This window comes from Pteronotus mesoamericanus, unplaced genomic scaffold (assembly GCF_021234165.1).
Source record: "Pteronotus mesoamericanus isolate MK-2021 breed Mesoamerican mustached bat unplaced genomic scaffold, CSHL_Meso_final scaffold_174, whole genome shotgun sequence".
NCBI lineage: Eukaryota > Metazoa > Chordata > Mammalia > Chiroptera > Mormoopidae > Pteronotus > Pteronotus mesoamericanus.
In genome coordinates, this window is record NW_026555309.1 from 40,081,871 (window position 1) to 40,100,717 (window position 18,847).

Sequence of the window (18,847 nt, forward strand, 5' to 3'; positions counted from 1 at the left end):
AGGCTTGAACTTGAATCTGGGAAGAAGCTGCCAGCCAACGGCTCGACTCCTGCAGGAGCCCTGTCGGTGGCGGGACAGGACAATGGGGCTGGAATTGGGACAGAAAGAGCCCAGAGGGTAGGAGAAGAGTCCCAGACGAGCACAGGCTGTGGGCCGTGCACTGCGCTGGGAAGATCTCCATACGACCCCTGGGTTCATCCTCACAACAGCCTTGCGGGTGGTGATGCTTGTTCCCCATGTGAAAGATAAAGACGACCCCAAGAGAGGGCGTCCTGCCTAAGGTCACAGAGCCAGTGAGCAGCAGAACCAGGACGTCACCGGGGGGCCCGGCCCCCAAACCCATTCACATGTTGCCTCTAGAAACAGCAATAGAGGGAAATATAACTGCCCTTAACTTCATGCATCCTTGACAACAAACTTATCTTTCTTTCAACCTGCTGAGGCCGGTCACCCTGCCTGTTAAGACCGCCAGACCTAACTGCCCAGGTTGTGCAGAAGCGACAGAAATCTTGTCCATAGGAGAACCTGGGGGAGTCAAGTCTCGGCTGGAGGGAGTCCCTGTGAACGTTATGTGACTAGATGGAGTGAGTGTCACCGACGCGCGAAGAGCTGACCTTATGAAAGAGAGGGAAAAAGGCCCTTTGCCCTCAGAAATGGACAGAAAACAGGATCACAGTGATTCCTTCTTCCACAGGCCTTTATCCCATGTCCCCAGCAGAGAAGGAGAAGAAGAAAATCAGCTCTTCCCCCTCCCCCACTCCACTCACTTCACTTGAGAAGCTCCAGCTCCAGTTTACAAGAGGCAGCTCTGGCCTTTGAGCTGCCTATACTCCGGTTGAGAAACAGTGATCGTGGCTGTTGACGACCGTAATAGTCATCGATGAGGATCACCCTGTTTTATCGGGGCCTGGGCTAAGGGCTTCGTTCACCCTATCCCATGGAGCAGAACAACCCCATGATCCACGTCCCATCTCACGGTGAGAACACCGAGGCTGGCGTGGTGGAGAAACTCCAAGATGTGCCCGCGGTGATCGAGGGAAAGGAGGCGTGACCGTGGATCTCGTCCTGTGACTAGGAAGCCTGTGAGACACGCCTGGAGCGAGGTGGCGAGTATTTCGCCTGTTTACGGGTGAGGATAAAAAGGTCACGAGAGGCTGGTGGCCTCTCTGTGGCTTCATGGTTGGCCTTAAAATCTAAGTGCAACAATTTTAAATCTGACTCGTCACCGACACAACACTGCCTGCACAATGCTCGCTGGAAGATGGTGTCGCTGAAGATGCCCACGTCCCCGACCGCGAGGCCACAGGACGGCGGTGTCCTCAATCAGGGAGACGGTGGTAATGCCGAACGTGAGGCCACCCCCTCCTGGCTCCGGCATCCCTCAGGGGTCCCTCCTGTCACGGTCCCTGGATCCTGAGGTCAGAGCTGGCAGAGGCTGGGATTGCATGATGGGGAATCTAGACCCACTTGGGAGGAACTGCCAGAGAGCAATGTCAAGGTCACCTACAGGCCAGTGCACTGACGCTGACCTTGAGGCGGAGATAGAATGTACCTCCAGAGAGAGCAATAAGGAAACCGTCACTCTTTTGTTCATTCTGTCAAAAAACATACGCTGCATGTCCAGCATATGCCAGACAGCCTGCCAGGTGCCAGGGAAACACAAAGGCCACTCAACAGGAGCAAAGTCTACAGGAAGGAGCCTCGGGGAGGGCCCTGAACAGGCCACTTACTGGCTGAGGGTCAGGGGTCAAATCCTGCACTCTCTCGAAGTCTTGCTAGCTGAGAATAAGCTCACAACTCAGGTAGCCGTGGTCACGCCGCATCTTCAGAACGCAGCTGCCCAGGCTCACACTGAGTTGACCTGGCGGAGAGACACCTACTGTGGCCTCTCAAGATGCAAGTGGCACTCAGGCTCCCCTCCTGCCTCCAGAGGGGAAAAAACACAGCTGAGGACCCTAAAAGGGTGCACAGAAGCCTCTGGAAGCTGAGAGAGAATGGAAAAGGATGGCTGTCCGAGAAAAAGAAATTACTTGAAAATCTCCCCAAGTGAAGTGCAGAGAGCCATGCCGGGCCTCTACGAGAAGGCCCCTTCCAAGTGTCCTTGTGTTAGGAAGGCGCCCTAGCCTCTTGCAGCTCACACGCCCCGCCCCGCCCCTGGCAGAGAGACTAGCGACTAGCGAGGAGGATATAGAAAATGCAAATTACAACCTGGCTCCCCAGGAAGAAAACCCAGGCCGGCTGACCACTTCTGCACGCCTCACCAAGGGAGAAAACCCACCTCGCCCCAGCTTCCTCCACGTTTACAGGAACCCCCAGGCCTGGGAAATCGGCCCAGCTGTCAGCCCTGGCCGCCTGCCCCGGCCAGTCATCTGGCGGTGGCAATCAAAACGGTGCTTCCTTGTCATTTCCACAGAATGCGATCTTCCAAGAACGGGAGAAGCTCAAAGTCAGAGTTGAAGCTCCTTTTTGCAGGGAGTCAATATTTTCACACGACAATCCTCCTTGTGCGGGGAGGGGCGAGTACACAGAGTCCAGGTGGCAAACTGTGGCTCTCTGGGGATTGTGGGACGGTGACAGGGCTAGGAAGCCCCAAAAAACGTGGAACCACACCCACTCACCTCTCAAAATTCACATCCACTTACTCATTTCACAAATATCTATGGAGAACCTCCCTTGTGCCCCAAGCACCCCTTCTAGGCACTGGGGAGGCACAAATTAAAGGTGGTTGACAATGACACTTTCCATCACTGCGACGCTCCAGGCCAGGAAATCCAAGCTCACTTTCTCTAGGGTCAACTCCAAGCAGCCCATTTTACAGATGGGCACCTAAAACTCAGAGAGGGTCAGCGACTTGCCCAAGGTCACACAGCTTGTCCACAGCAGGACCAGGAATTTAACCATAGGTGCAAAGTCGACCTGACACTCCCCAGCCGAGCCTCTTTCCCGCTCAACCCCTCCCCCACTGGCTCCATTTCTTGCAACTGGGTGGGGATCAAAGACCGGCCCCCCAAGACTCCAGCACGGGAAGTCCTGGGTTCCTCTTTCCTCCCAGCCCCATCACAGGACACACGGGTTAGAGACCCAGGGTGTGCGTGTGCACAGCCTCAGGAGAGCCCTGCAGGATGCAAGGGCATCCACCGTTAACACTGAACTTCCACTTAAAAATAAAGATGATGAAAAGATAAAGGGTAAAGAGGAAGTGCTCCCTGAACATAGCCGGGTATTTACCCCAGGAGGAAGTCTTGGGGCCAATGGAGATTTTGTTCACCCCCTCTAGTTCCTCAATTCTAAGCGACTGGCCTTCCAAGCCCCCGATGGAAGTTTGCCGGGGGGGGGGCGGCTGACCTGCGCCCGGCGTCAGACCCTGCGCCCTCACCTGGCGTGCAGAGGGGGGTCTGGGAGGGGGAGACAGCCACCCGGAGCCCCCCTCCCTGCTGGCGCGGGACGCTGCTGCGCGCTCCCCGCTGCTGGGTGGACCCAGCGGCGGTCGCCTGGCGTGCGCCCCTCGCGTCCTCCCGCCCCAGCCCAGCCCCGGAGCATCCTCTGGGTGCCCCCTGCGGCGCCCCCTCTCCAGCTCATTGGCACACGACGCGGCCCGGCTCGTACCCCCACCTCTCCCCGCACCCATCACGCCCGCGCCCCGCACCCCGCGTCCTCGCCGGTGCCAATCGGCTCCAAGGGCGCGCGCGGGAGGCCCGGGCGGCGGCGCCGGCGGAGCCCCGAGCACATACCTGGCGGCCGGGCGAGCGGAGACGGGAGCGCGGCCGCGGGCGCTGGAGCGCAGGAGCCTGGGCTTCGGGTGCTGCTGCCGCCGTCGTTTCCGGGTTGGCGGGTCTCACGTCACCGCCACAGGTTTTCGAGCGGCCCCGCCGCGGCCACAGCAGCCCCAGCAGCGGCCCGGGCGAGTGCCAGGCGAGAAATCACTATAAAAGGAAGAGACGCCGCGAGGAGGAAGAGGAAACGCTGTTTACCTTCGCGAAGCCGAGCCGCCGGCTCTCGCACAAAAGGAGGACGCCCGCCGACGCGCCTCCCCCCGCGCCCGGTCCCCGCCGCCTCGGGCCCCGCGTCAGCGCGCGCGGCGCCCCGGGACCGCCCCGCGTCGGCCCCCACCCCAAAACCCTGCGGCGGGGTGCGTGGGAGGGGGTGACCCGGCTCGGATCGGCCTGTGAGCCCCAGAGCACAGGCGCTGTGGCCCAGGGCTGGGGTGACCTTGGGCAAGTCACGGCCGGCGAGCCAGCCGCAGCATTGGCTTCGCTGGGGGCCTCCTCGCCCTCCTGACGTGGAGGAGAAAACCCCAGCTCTGGGAGGCTCAGAGATGGCCCAAGGTCACAGCGTGTCGGGCAGGGCGCCAGCTCGAGCCGAAGTCCTGACCTCAGGGCCAGCCGTTCCTGCCCGTGGGTGCGGGATCCCCTCACCTGTGCGTTGGCACGGATGGTGATCCGTGCCCAGCCCACCTCGCAGCGGGGTCAGTGAGAGCACGTGCGTCCCAAACATTCATTGAGCCCTCAACAGACCTTCCCCAAGGGCCTACCGAGTTCCTAGCGGCGGTCCTAGGCCTTAGGGACCCGGGGAGAACCTAGACAAAGTCCCTGTCCGCGGGGCGGTGTGGGGCAGGTGAGAACAACAAAAGTACCTGCTGGTCTGGTGTTGGTGCCTAGTGCCGGGAGGAAAACTAGAGCTGGCTGGGGGAGAGCGTGGGGGGGTCGGGGGCGCGGGGGCTCTGTGCTGTCACCCTAGTGGCTCTCCAAGGACTCTAGTACAGAAACTCCCGGTCAATAAGCTCCTCGCTATCATGACAGCTTCCGGTATAATGGGGGGACCCGTCTTTCCCCTGGTCTGTAGTGGCAGAGAATGCGCTTTTCTCCGTGTAGCAGGGCCTGCCTAGGACACGGGGATTCTTCCCTCTGCCTCGCTCCCAAGTGTCAAGTCCATCCTATCAGTGTCTTGAAATTCAGCCCAATTCCTCAGGAATATAGACAATGTTCTTTGAAGTATCTCTCCAGGGCATCCAAAGAGTTACAGAAAAAGCTTTCACAGACTCTCCACCTTCCCCCTCCAGCTATTTTGGAGGTGTTGAGGGTCCCGTTGCACGGTTGGGGTGTAGGCAAATAACATGAGTGCTGACTTACCCGATAATGACTCATTCGGTTCTTTAACAAAGATATCCCAAGCCCTGTCTCTTGCCCAGGCCCCATGCTGGAGCTGAGGGCACTCTGATGGCTTCCAAGGCGCTCCTGGTCCTGAGGGACACCCGGGGGTGCCACGTGACTCTACTGGCAGGAAAGCCGGTAGAGGGGACAGAGTCGTGAAGGGTACCTGCAGAACTTGGAAGGGAAGGAAACGAAGAGCAAGCTCAGGAGCCAGAGATCAAAAAACCCTTCCTGGAGTTTTGAGAGTCAGCCAGGCAAAGCAGGGAATGGAGCAGCTGGTGGCCTGCTTGAGCGTCAGGGCTCTGGTCCCTCAATGAAGCGAGCTGGCACCTTCCTCGGCCTGGTGGTGTGACGAGGGTGCAACAGCAGCTACTGGGTCTTGAACCATGGACACGGGGAGAAGCAGGAAAAGGGTGCACCATCAGAGCTGAGCTGGGATTCTTTCTCAGCTGCTTAACGTGGACATCAATAATTCCAAACACTTTTGAAGTACCTACCAGGTGCCAAATGTTGCACCCATTTGCTTGAATTCTCACAGCAGCCCCGTGAAGCAGGTTCACCAAGCTCGCTGTTACGCAGGGTACTGCAGGGGGAATTTGCTCAAGGCCTCTGTAATCAGAGCGCGGTGGAGCTGGGCGTGAACCCCAGGTCGTCTGGCTCCCAAGCCCAGCCCTTGGCCATGCAGAGCCGCAGTTTGCTCCTCTGTGAAAAGGGATCGACAATGACGACTCCCTTCGGTTGTGGGGAGTTAAATGGAATGGCACATGTGTAGAGCCAGCACGTAAGCAGGACCCAGGAGCGAGCTATCACCATTGTTGTTATCACCACAATCCTTTTTAAAGGCACAGGGGGTAAGGAACTTGCTGGCATGCTGGGGAACTGCGAACAGCTGGGCGTGAGCGGAACAGAGCGTGAGTGCGGGGCTCAGGGAGCAGGGAGGACGAGGTGAAGGCGTGGGCAGGGGCTGGACTACGCCTGGCCGGAGCGCAGTGCCCCTCACTGAGCTCAGAGACCCTGAGACGGGCCCGGCTCCTAGGCACGTGTCTCCCCCCCACCCCCGACAGTCGGGCAGGGAGGAGGGCTCTCGCCTCTGATCTTGGCTCGTGCCATCAGGTGCTGAGAGGCTGGACAAAGCCAAGCAGAGGGAGGCCTGGGGCTGACGCCTGGGAAAACCTCTGGCGAGCCGCCAGCAACGGACCTACTCTGTTTCCCTGACAAAGGCAGGTGCAAGCCCAGTGTCTCCGACCGTTGGGGCCGCTATAACGAAGCACCGCTGACTGGGGGACATAAACAACAAGCGTTTATTTCTTATGGTTCTGGAGGCCTGCAGTCTGAGGTCAGGGTGTCGACGGGTTCGGTGTCTCCTGAGGACCCTCTTCCTGGCTCCTAGGACTGTGGGGCCTGCGGCCTCACGGGACAGCAGGGAGGGAGCTCTCAGGGGTCCTTATCAGAAGGGCACTGATCGCATTCCTGAAGGCTCTGCCCTCAGGACTTCCCGAAGGCGCCCCCCTCCTGTGATGTCACATGGAAGACTAGGTTTCGACGTGTGAATTGGGGGTCGGGGGCGCAAACATTCGGTCTGCCCTTGGGAAAGAGCCCCGGTTTTGGAGTCGGAAAGGCCAGGCTACAGTTTCAGGCTGTGGCTCCCTGGGCAAGTCATTTAACTTCTGACTCCTTCAATTTCCTCACCTGTAAAATGGGAATGATAATGTTATCTTCTGTTGATCAGACTACGAGAGATAATGAATTCTTTTCCATTGGTTTTCGGAGGGAGATTGGCCACCCTACCCATCCATGTATTCAGCTGTTGTCCTCTGCCTGGCCCTGACCCGGGATCAAACCCGCAACCTTGGCCCGTTGGGACAACGCTCTAACCAGCCAGGGCTGAGGTAATGAATTGTTAATGCTTTGTAAGCTGTAAAACAGCGTGCACATTTCAGTTTCAATCTTAGAATCCCTCTCTCCCTTAGCAATGCCGTCCACGCAGATTTTATGCCAAGTAGCTGGCCATTCCAGCATAAATGCAAAAGTGCCTCAAAATCTGCATGTCCCCACTGAGGTTTGCTGTAGGAGGGGGCACAGTCAGGAGACACAGGGATTCCGTTTTCGTCCTGCTGGTTAATATTTTGCAATTGAGCAGATTCCACACCCCCATGGGGATAAAAGCCGACTTAGTGACATTCTACTCACCAGGTTGTCAAGGTCCCCGCACCTCCAGCCATCCAATAGCAAGAGACTAAAGGGAGGAGGCTCCCAGCCGGAGCCCGCTGGCGGCTGCTGTCCTGGAATCGCAGGAGGCCACATGGCAGGGGCTGGTGGGTGCCTCAGGGAGCCCCTTCGGGGCGGGCAATCCCCCTGTGGAAGGTGGAAGGAGGTAGAACAGCGATCCCAGCCTGAGCCCAAAGAACCTGAGGCTTCAAAACCAGTGACTGTTGGCCTTTGGGGATTGGCAGTGGGGAGTGGGGGTGGGGGAGTTGGGAGGCAACTGCTTAATGGATATAAGGTTTCCTTTTGGGGTGACGAAAATATTCCAGACTAGACCAAGGTGGTGAATGGAGTGAATGCCAATGAACTGTTCACGGTCAAGTGGTGAGCCATAGCTATGAGAATTTCACCTGAATTTACAGACAAAGAAAGAAGGAAGAAAAGTTTGATGGTGCGGTGGGGGGAGACTAGTGAGCGGGACCTTTAGTTTATTTTCGGCATTTCAGTGAACCCACAATAGGGCTGTACAGATGAACCAAAACGGCAGAATCTTAGCAACTGGGTGCCGTCACTCCTTGCCTGCAGCAGTTTATATGGGTGATCCTTCAACAATGGAAAGTGAAAGGGATTAGTATTGAATACTGCAGTTTGGGTACTGTTATAACTTAATTGGTGTTTCTCATCAAAGAGGGGGGCTGTTATTGTTATTTTTGTTACACTGTGGCGCACACAGCCTTTCAGAACAGGGGCCCAGTGGGGAAATGAACCAAAGGAGTTCTTAGGAGTTCACTGTAGAGAGGACCCTGCAGACGCTGGGCCCGGGACCAGCCCAAACGACCTAGTATCTACAGGACGGGTTTCCCGCGTGCCTGGCACCCCATGCACAGTAGGTGATGTGATGAAGAGGAGGCACGGCGTGTCACAGTACGTTAGAAAGTGACGGTTAGCACTGAGAGCAAGAGGGCGACGTGAAAATGCACCCTGGGGTCATTTAGTTGGCGGTGGGGGGCAACCAGCCCTTCACACCCTACTAGGAGCGTAAGTCCTCAGGAAAAGCTGGGAAATGCAGTTTGTTTTATTTATTTTTTAAGGGTCCCCCCCCCCAGTTTTTAGAGAGAGGGGAACGGAGAAAGGAAGAGAGGGAGAGAAATATTGACATGTAAGAGAAACATTGATTGGTTGCCTGGCCCCCAACGATGGGGACCTGGCCCCCAACCCGGGCATGTGCCCCGACTACGAATTGAACCAGTGACCTTCGAGTTTGCAGGCCGGTGCTCAATCCACTGAGCCGCACCAGCCAAGGCGCAATTTGTTTTAGAGACATTGCTGCGACCCAGTTACTTACAGAGGATTTGCTGGGGAAGTGGGTCAACTTTCATTGTCCAAAAAACTCAGTAAAGTGGAGGGGTGATTTGGGATCCACGACATGTTCAGGGAGAAGTCAAATGGCCATAGGTGAGAAGGGACAGACATATCCCCCTCCGATGACACTGAAATAAAGCCATTCTCTAAATTTATACCCCGGTCCACAGGCATAGGCGTGTGTATGCTCACACCTTAGCAAATGCACACATACCCACGTGCGTACACACGGGAGGGGAGAGTGTTTACGGGAGTTATTTTTTTCTGGTTATAAAAGCAGCAGGGCATATTCATCAGCAGAAACAAAGGAAGACTGATGGGGAGCAAAATGGACTCATCTGGAACATGGTTTGGGGGAGAGCTCTGTGGAGACCCCCAACTGCCAGAAAGACGAACGGGTGGGTCCCCGAGCAAATGAAGCCTGAAACATCGTTAGAGGCAAACGTGACAAAGCCAAAACTGCCCTCCTTCCAGCACACCGTGAGAAGGCAGGGCTCTGCGGAAAAGACAGGAAGGGATGCTGGGGAAAATCGAAGGCCGCAAGAAAAGAAGAGGAGCGAACGGGAGCCGGCCTGACTCCTTGGCAGAAGCCACCGGCCTGCGTCCGCAGGGGCGGAGCAGGCTGTGCAGGCAGGAAAGTGGACGTCACTCATCCACGGGGTCGCCAGGAGACGGAGCTGGCTCAACCGTGTGTAACACACACTTAGTCATTTCTCTCTTCTTTCTTGAAGTTAACTGGGCCCGAAAAATGTGAGCGTGCGTGGTTGTGCACATGTACACACAGGTGGTTGAGGGTCCTAGTTGGAAGCATTCCGGCTCTTTTAGGGTCTGACTTGATTTGCGTTAAGAGTAAAGGGTTTGGGAAACAGAATCTGGCACTCACTCCCCCACCTCTTGGAGCCTCAGTTTACTGATCAGTAAAATGGGCACAGCTGCCTTCCAGCTCATGGGCCGGGCGGGTGAGGATTCAACTAGATGATGCCGCTCAAGTCCCGGACTTGGCACAAGGGCGCACGAGGCATTTGCCAATGAGGCCAGTGCTCATTCCTCTTCTTTCATTATCACTATTTGGAAGTCAAAGTGCATGTGTAAGAATTATTCTTCTGTCACCCTCATGCAAAGGAAAAGGCCCCTGAGGGTTCTAAGAAAAGCAACCTCTAGTGAAAGTTTTGGTTATACATGCAAATGAAAACCAAGGTGTGTCAAGGGGTAGATAATCCTCAAAAGATGAATGTCACATGTATTTGTACAACTTACCTTCGATAGATACATTGGATGTTTTTCACTGCGTTGCCATTGCTTTTCATTTCCATTTATGATTATAGGTTGTGTAAGCTACTACCAAACGATTCCCTGAACACTGGCTTTGTTTGGAGGGGAGGTGGGGGGCCGGCCTGTAGAAACAACTAATAAAAAGATTTTATAGTTACACGGGGCTTTCAAGTCTGCAGAGGGATTTTACACACATTCCCTTTGACCCTCAAACCCCGGTCCCCAAGGTGAGGCAGGAACCGTCAGCGCCACCTGACAGACAAAGAAACGGCAGTCCAAGCGACCTACCCAAAGTCATCTACTTAGTAGCAGAAGCTGAACTTGAACCCAGGCTCCGCACCCTAAGCCTGTGGTTAGTGTCATTACGAGAACTGACTCGAGAATTCAAATTCACCCTTGGGTACCTAGTAACCAAGTCCCTGGGAAACCACCTCAGCAGGATCACCAAGAGGAAGAGGTTTGCCAATAAAAACAGATCTGGGGGGACTTCCAGCCCAGGTAGGGTCGCAGGGACTGGGACTGGATTTATTCTCCAGCCTTAAACACCCGAGAAAAAAATTTTCTGAGACATGGGAAGTAGGCAGCAAGGACCGTGATTCCTGGGAGAAGAACGGCCGTTGTGAATCATTTCTGGAGAGAAGGATGCGTGATTCTTTCTGTGCCTAAAAAGGAAAAAATGCCATTGTAAAGAAAGAGTGAGACAGATTCCTAAAGTCAGCCTAGACCCTGTTGACATTTTTGTTTTACAGTTTAAAAAAAAAAAACACGAAACTTTGCCCTGGCCGGCGCGGCTCAGTGGCTTGGATGTCATCACATAACCGAAAGGCCGCCAATTCAGTTCCAGGTTGGGGCTCATGCCTCGGTGGCGAGTCTGGGCGTCTGGGAGGCATTGATGTTTCTCTCTCTCCCCCTTCCCCTTGCTCTAAAAATCAGTGAATGTGCCCTCAAATGAGAATCAATTTTTTAAAAAAGTGAACCCTGGGTCTGCCCACGGATCGGCGAGACGAAAGAACTGCCCTCTCTCTGCAACACGGCGCGTGGTAAGAACGGGCGTTGCTGCCGGTGGCAGGCAGCTAGCTCTTGAGGTCCTGGTGTTGGCGCACGGAAGGCACCCCAGAGGGACCAAAAGCGTGAAGCGCTTCCTCCCAAGAACTCGCGGCTGGGAAGGTGACATTGTTGTAACCTCGATTCCGTCTCCTTTTGGTGAAAGAGAATCATAAGCCTGAAACACATGGTTTCTAATCGACAGAAGTTTGTTTTAAATATTGTTGAGGGAAAAAAGGAAGCCGCTTAATTGCCCAGGGATGACGAAGGGACACTGGGAACTGTCAGAGGATCGTGTTTCATGTTCGTGATGACATCTGCTATCGGATGTTACTCCTTTTACGTGTTTGGTGTTTTTTCCCATGCAACATAAGTGTAAGAAAACAGGGGTCTGGTCGAGCCTATCCCCGAGCCCCCAGCACAGGGCCTGGAACCCAGCAGGTAGATGCTCCCTCAGTGTTTCCTGGGAGAAGGCAGCGGCAGGAGGGCCCCCAGCCCAGGCGGCTCGAGCCTGCATGGGCGGACTGTGCTTTACGGAGAATCCCATGCACTTTCTCACCAACCGGGCGCTGAAATTGCCCAAGAAAGGGGAGAACAAGAGGGAAAGGCGAGTAGATTGACCGGAAGGAGGTTGAGTGTGGTGTGGAGGAGGGGCGGAGAGAGGTTTTTCCCCGACCACAGCCCCTGTCCAGGAAAAACCAGTTGGGTTTTTCATTTCTTTCAAGTTCTGAAAGCATTTCAGCCTAATGACAGAAAGAACGCCTGTCTGTTGGGGCAGCTCTTCGCTGCTGGAATGTCCTTTCCTGTTCTTGCTACGGGTCGCGGGCACATCGTAGAGTTCCCTCCAGGGCCGACTCGGTTCCAATCTCCACATCCTCAGGCAGGGCTGACATTTTGCTCTCCCACCCTCCCTCCCTCCCTCCCTTCCTTCTTTCCTTCCTCTGTCCCTCCCCTCCTCCCCCCTACCCCTCACCACTCTCCCTTCCTTTTTTCCGGGAGGAAGAGACCAGCCAAGGGAAGCCCTGGGTCACCTCCATGCCCATCAGCCCCTCTGTCCTCGGACAGAACCAATTCCCTGAGTTTGGAGTTACTCATCCCTGCGCATCTATGAACAATACATCGAATTTCTTAGATATTAATAACTTCATATAAATGGTTTCATTCATATGACTCCTTCTGCAACTTTCTTTTTTGCTCAGCTCCATTTGTTCATGTTGCTGCATGTAGCCCAGGCCTATTCATTTAGTGATTCACTGCGCTCACCACCAGCCTGTGAAACCTCTGGAGTCTTCCTGTCGCTCCAACTCTGTTCGCTGTCCCCAGATTAGAGGGCACGCTCCCCGCTCCCCGGTCGCGGGGTCACCGTAGGTATCAGAAGAGTGCCTAGAGCCCAATGCAAGTGCCCTGAGAGATCGGCAAATGCGCTCCAGGGAGTGATCAGCACTCATAGGCTATTTCACTGTATCAACTACTGCAGGTGTTTTGCTCCTGCCTCTCTGGGAATTCCAATGTTTTGCTCTTTCAGACATGCTTTTGCAGGGGTCTTCTTCTCTGTGTCTCCTGAGCACAGGTAGGAAAGAATCCTTTTGTGCCCAGGGGTACAGGGGCCTGCGTAACAGGTAGACATGTGTAGCTTCCAGTTTATTAAATATTGCTACCTGCTTTCCAAAGTGGTTATGCCAAACTTGCCACCACCAGTTTATTACATATTTTATACATAATATGTCCTGTAACATACAACATGGTTTATATATGATATATGAAATATATATATAGCACATTTTGAAAAGCATAGCTGTATAGTTCTGGCTTCAGCCCTGTGGCACTCAAATCCTTCCAGAATTTTTCCATGTATAAATCATGTATGTAATAGAGAGCTGTCTCTTTGGGCACATGGAGAACTTCCCATGTCTTCTTTTTGACAACTGTTAGCATTGCATGGTCACGATGCACCTCAATTTTGGAAATTAGTCCCCTGCGGGTGGTGGTTAGGTTTTGCTCTGAAACATCATATATTAAGCTCATTTGTAGTATCTGTAGTTCTGACTCTTACTTTTTTTTTCTTGTGTGGCCACATATTATGTTATTGGGCGGATGTACCATAATTAACTAGTCACATGTATTTTAAAAATAACAGCATAGTATAAATCTTTTATTTTGCTTAGGAAAAATTCCCAAGAGTTGGAATTTTGGTCTGCGCGCTGGTGTTTCTGGCGCCTCTTATGTGTTGCCAGGAGGACTCCCATTATTCAGACTCCCCCCCTCCTGGAAAGGGCATCATGGCCTGTTGCGGGCGTCGGCTGTGCTGACTCGGCTCTGAGGGGCCACGCAGGCCCAGATGGGCTTTATTATCCTCTGTGTCCCTGGGGCCTGACACAGAGTAAGTGCCCAGTAAATGCTCTTGAAAAGAAAGCAAGGCTCCTGGGAAAGAGGACTGGGTGTGAGACTAGGAAGATGGGCCTCTGGGCACCAGGGGACACGCCTCCAGCGGGGAGGGGGTTAGAGACCTGGTCGGCAGGACTAGGATTCCCGAGGGCCCCTTGGGCCTGCCTCCCGCAGCGGCAGGCCTCGGCTGGTCGGCCGGGGGCCCTTACCAGAGCGCAGAGCGGCTGGCCTGAGCGCAGGGCGGAGCTCACAGATCACAAGGGTGTGATCACAAGGGATTTGAGGAAGCGAGCCACCTGGGCGTCATCTGACTCAGGCCCTGCTCTCTAGCTGGATGGCTTTGGGAGGGCTTAAGCTCTCTGTGAGAGACAGCAGGCCCCCTGCCTCCCCCCCCCCAAAAAAAAACGGTCCCTGTCTTTATTCCTGGGACCTGCGAACATGTGATCTGACACAGCTAAAGAGCCTTTGCGAGCACAAGGGTCTTGGGATGGGCGGCCACGGGCGAAGGAGAGGGCGGCAGGCCCGGCCCGGGGTTCCCCCACCTCAGTGCTTCTCCTGCTTTCCTATCCACACATGGCTTGGATTTTTTTTTAATTGAAATATGTGAAAGTTATTTTCCAAAGGCCAGCCCGTGACCACCCACCTCAGAGTCACCTGGGTGGACGTGCTAACAGCCCAGGTGCCAGGGCCCTGGCTGCTGACGCAGGACCCCCACGGCTGGGGCACCAGGTGTGCGTTCTCCACGCTCAGGTGTCGTCGTTTTTCCCCGAAGGTGAAGTAGAGGAAAAACAAAGCTGCCGAGATTGGACAGAGAGGAATGGGTTGGTTGGCAGGGGCAGGGAGGGCTCCCCAAGGACGTCCTGCCCCAAGGGCAGCAGCAGGCGGTGGTTGGGTGTGTCTGGGCAGAAAGAATCCTGCCTCGGAGGGAGGGTGCCCGAGCCGAGGTGCTGCCCTTGTCATGATCTCAGCATTTCCCTGGCCTGACTCAGGGGAGGGAGGGACTTTACCGTTAAGGGTCCAAGGGGGCAGAGATGAGGAACCTCTATGACAGTTTTGTTTTTATTTTTAAACTCACAGCTCAGCCTCGGGCACTGCGTCTGAGCCTCCCTTGTCAACCCCGCCCCAGGAAGCCTCTTTGTTAAACAGAGCACAGCAGCTTCAGAACCAGCAGACCCGCAGCACCCGCCCCACCCCCCAACCTGAGACCACCTGCGCCTCCCCCCTCCCCGCAGGTTGCTTTGCCACCTGGCGGAGTCATTGGGCTGGAGGGATACAGAAGCCCCCTCCCTGGCCGGCGCTCCCTCTGTGGGGGTGGGGTGCTCGGTGCTGTGGGGGAGACTGAGAAAGTCCGTCCTGGGCCAACGGGCTGTTTCCTCTCGAAAGGAAAGAAAAATGACACTTTCTTTTGGTTTCACTTGTTGGTAAAGTTCTTATTGGCCCAAGAAGCTGAGAAAGCCTGTCTCTTTTGTAACAACGATGAAAAGCCCTTTCCGCCCTCGCACGGCCTTGCCCGAGGAGGAAGCAGGTTCCAGCTTCCGCCGCTGGAGCGGCTGTGAGCCCCGGAGGGTCCTCGGGGGCGGGGGTCCTCGGGGGCGGAGGGCAGCGGGGCTGCGCCGCGCTCCGCGGCAAAAACGGCGACGGCGAGGCTGACCTTTCTGGAGCCCTTAATTTATAGCAGATATGGGCCTTTCATTTTATTATTTTAAATATTTATCAAAGTAAAATGTGCATCGTCAAAAAGTATACAGGAGGGCCTGTTCTAAAATGTCCTTTTGCTGTCCATCTTGTGAGGGCAGGGGTAGTGTCCCCAGTTCACGGACAAGCAACCAGGGCTCAGAGAGGCCAGCTGACTAACCGCCCCCCACTCCCCCCTACCTCCCCCACCCCGCCGCTCGCTCAGCCCTGCGGGGACCACGCGGCCTTGAACCCAGGGCCGCGGAACCCAAAGCCCACATCTCTGCTTCCCGACGCCAGAGAAACGCTTAGCTCAGCCTAAACAACATTATTACTGAAAAAACCCAAGTCACCTCACGTGTTTAGCTTATTTGCCTGGCTTTTGAAGGTTTTTGGGTTTGTGATTTCTGAAGTTTCCATCGTCTTGAAGATATGCCCCTGTTCAAAAGGATGAAAGGAAAAGATAACCCACAGAATTGGAAAAAGTTCCTGCAAATCATATATGTGATAAGAAACCTGTATCCAGAATACAGAAATGAACTGTTGCAACTCAATACCAAAAAGACACACAATCCCAGTTAAAAATGGTCCAAGTTTCTATTTGCTACTCCTCCAAAGGAAGATACACAAATGGCCCGTAAGCACATGAAAGATGTTCAACATCGTTAGTCATCAGGGAAATGTAAATCAAAACCACGAGGAGGCCCCACTTCACTCCCACTTGTCTGGCTACACTAATAAAAAAGACAGAGACTCGCAAGTGGTGTGGAGGGCGTGGAGGAACCGGACCCCTGCGACAGCCGCGGGGACTGTAACGAGGTGCAGCTCCTCGGATGGTTACCCACAGAGTCACCCTGTGACCCGGCAACCGGACTCCTAGCTGCACGGGGAAGACGGAGGAACACAGACATCCACACAAAAACGCAGTCACAAACATGCACAGCGGCATTATTGGCCAAAGTAGTGGAAACAACCCAATAGTTCCTCAGCGGATAAACAAAATGAAGTAAACCCGTGCAGTGGAGTATCACTTGGCAATAAAAAGAAAGGAAGTGCTGATACATGCTATCACATGCATCAATCTTGAGAATGTGGTGCTAAGTGAGGAGGCCAACACAGGGGTCCACCTGTTGGATGATTCCATTGGTATGACATTTCCAAAAGAGACAAATCTACGGAGACAGGAAGGCTGCTAGTGGCTGCCAGGAGGTGGGGAAAAATGGGGGTGACTGCTGATGGGTACAGGGTTTCTTTTTGGGGAGACAATGTTCTAAAATAGACAGTGGGGATGGTTGCACAACTCTGTGAATATAATAAAAACCACTGAAATGTATACTTTATATGGGTGAATTGTATGGTATATGAATTATATCTCCATAAAACTGTTATAAAAATTTGTAAGAAAAGTGTAGGGAGGTGGTGGGGGAAGGTGAGGAGGGTTGCTAGCAGAGTCTGAGCGGGTAGCTAGGTCAGAGGGCCTTACCCTGAGCTGCCCTTAGTGTCTCTGCATTTTCGCTGCCTTTGTCTAAAAACAAACACATACAAAAATTTGTTGACATCTAACCAGTAGTCTGTTGAAACTGGTACTCAGCCCTATCACCTTGGTGGCTTGTTATCAGCCTGGTAGAAAAATTTATACTAAGTAATTGACAAATGCTACAAACAAGGGCAAGGGGGGGAGGAAGGGGGGAGGGAGGGAGGGAGAGAGAGAGAGAGAGAGAGAGAGAGGGAGGGACTGGTCAAACATTTGCCGGCACACCACTAAGAATAACACACATATAGAGAAGTACAGTATCGGGAAGTGAGCAGCCCTATGAATTTTTTACAAACTGAAAAAACCCTGTGTGACCAGCGCCCAGAGAAAGAAACAGAACAGTATCTGCACCCCTAAAATCACCCTCCCCAGCATCTCCTCTAAGTCCCCCTTCGGGTAAACACGAGTCTGTCTTGTAAACACAGAGGTTAGCTATTTTGGTGCATTACAGAGACTCAAAGGTGAGTTATTTTGAGTCTGGCTCTTGGACGCGTCACTGTTGGCGACATCCATCACTCTGTGGCTGGTTGTACACTGTTCGCTCTCATCATGGCGGACTTGGTGTGACTAGTGACCACGTTGACAGCGGCGCTACTGCGGACAGGCATTTGGGCGTCTACAGGCTTACACTGTCGTACCTAGTCATGCTATGGACACCCCAGGACGCCCTTTCAGCCCCTCCGCGCGCGTTCCCCCCGGGAGTCTGTGGGTCGAGAGGTATGCACGCGGTCAGGAGCTGCACAGTCTCAGCCAGCTTCACTCGGACTCAGTTCCTCTTCCCCACCTCCTCTCTGACACCCTTCACTTCCTCAACCTTCCTTACAGGCTGGCGCGCCAGCCTGGCACCTTCCACATTGTCGCAGACCCAAAAAGTGAGACAGCACATGCCAGGCCAGCAGCACGAGTCTGGAAGGGAAGGCGGGGCAGCCCGGGCGCACCTGCCGCCTGCGGGCTCTCAGGCTGCCTCAGGGCGGCAGAGGCGGAGCGGGCCCCAGCTAGGGAGGGAGTTGCCCGGTACCCGGAGCTGGAGCAGGCCGGGGCGTCCTGCAGTCTGAGTTTTCCAAATGGTTCCAGCTGAGCAGGAACTAAGCTGGTGCGTTCATACAATGTGTTCTTGTGAATCTGCGTTCTGCAGTGCCATAGAAAGAGGCCCATTGTCCAGGCGCCTGTTTACTGGGCGGGAGTCAGCATTGTTCAGTGCAAATGGGCAGAGCCAGCGGGGGACCCGAGGCTCTGGCTTTGACCTTCGGTCGGGTGGGTGCTCCCCATGTTAGCCTCACCCCTTTCCGACAGCTGGTGCTCTTCTAGAAACTTCTGTCAGGTTTCATGTGCTCACCAATTGCGTGTGGAGCATTGAGTACATGGGGGTCTGATTTCTCCCCCGTCACCAAAGGAAGGTGACATTTAAAGTTCCTATCAGTTCTGAGAGGATGAGTGCTCATATTGATTCTGCGCTGCCACTAGTGAAGCGTTAGGCTGAGCACTTCCTGGCCCTGCCTCACTGTCATTTGATCCTCGCGCTAATTCTGCGACAGCAGTGGTATCATTCATTATCCCATCAGGCAGAGGAAGAAACTGAGGCCTGAAGAGACTGAGGCCCCGTGCCCGTGTGTTTTGATTCCCAAGCTTGACTCTTAACCTCCCTGCATCCTGTCCTCTGGGCCCAGGTAACGAACGGCCACAACCGGCCAAGCCAGGCCCCAAAGTTGTCACCTGTAGGGATGGGCAGAAGTTGCGCTGCAGGTGACAGGGACCCTGGGGCCTGAAGGCTGGCCCACACTGCGCTGAGGAAGCCAGCGGCTGAGCCCGGGAAAATGCACACCTGGCTTTTTAGGGGTGGGCACACAGAGCCTGCAGGTGCCAGAGACTTGCCGTGTCTGCGAGGCCACAGCCCGAGCTCCCCGGCGCCTCCAGGGAAACCGGAGGCTCACCGAGTTTAGGCGGCGGCCCCAGGTCATACAGGGAGAGGCTGGTCACACGGGGGCCTCGCAGTACCTGTCTGCTGGGCACCTTTGCTGGGAAGTGGTGCAGGCAGGGGTGGGCTAGTTCTGCCAGACTCCAAATCCTCTGTCCTTGTCATTGCACCCTAACACAGCAGGAAAGTGACAGCGGGAGGGGGTAGGGGCTGCGCTGTAAAGAGGGGTCTCACCATTATTAGAAGGGGCCTCTGAGCAGAGGTCCTGGACTTGGCGTGACTCTCCTTTTGTGGGTCAATTCTAGA

At 54.7% G+C, this 18,847-nt stretch overlaps 1 protein-coding gene across 3 annotated transcripts in view; it reads right to left on the reverse strand.

The window, feature by feature from the left end:
* The window catches only part of CYRIB (CYFIP related Rac1 interactor B), a 129,336-nt gene extending 125,374 nt beyond the window's left edge, over positions 1 to 3,962 (reverse strand). For 2 of the 3 annotated variants that reach the window (XM_054590493.1, XM_054590487.1), the window contains exon 1: positions 3,732 to 3,962. The gene's annotated coding sequence lies outside the window, so the exon portion shown is untranslated. The remainder of the gene's footprint in view (positions 1 to 3,731) is intronic. The other variant, XM_054590488.1, reaches the window with a different exon arrangement.
* Between the last annotated feature and the right edge of the window lie 14,885 nt (positions 3,963 to 18,847).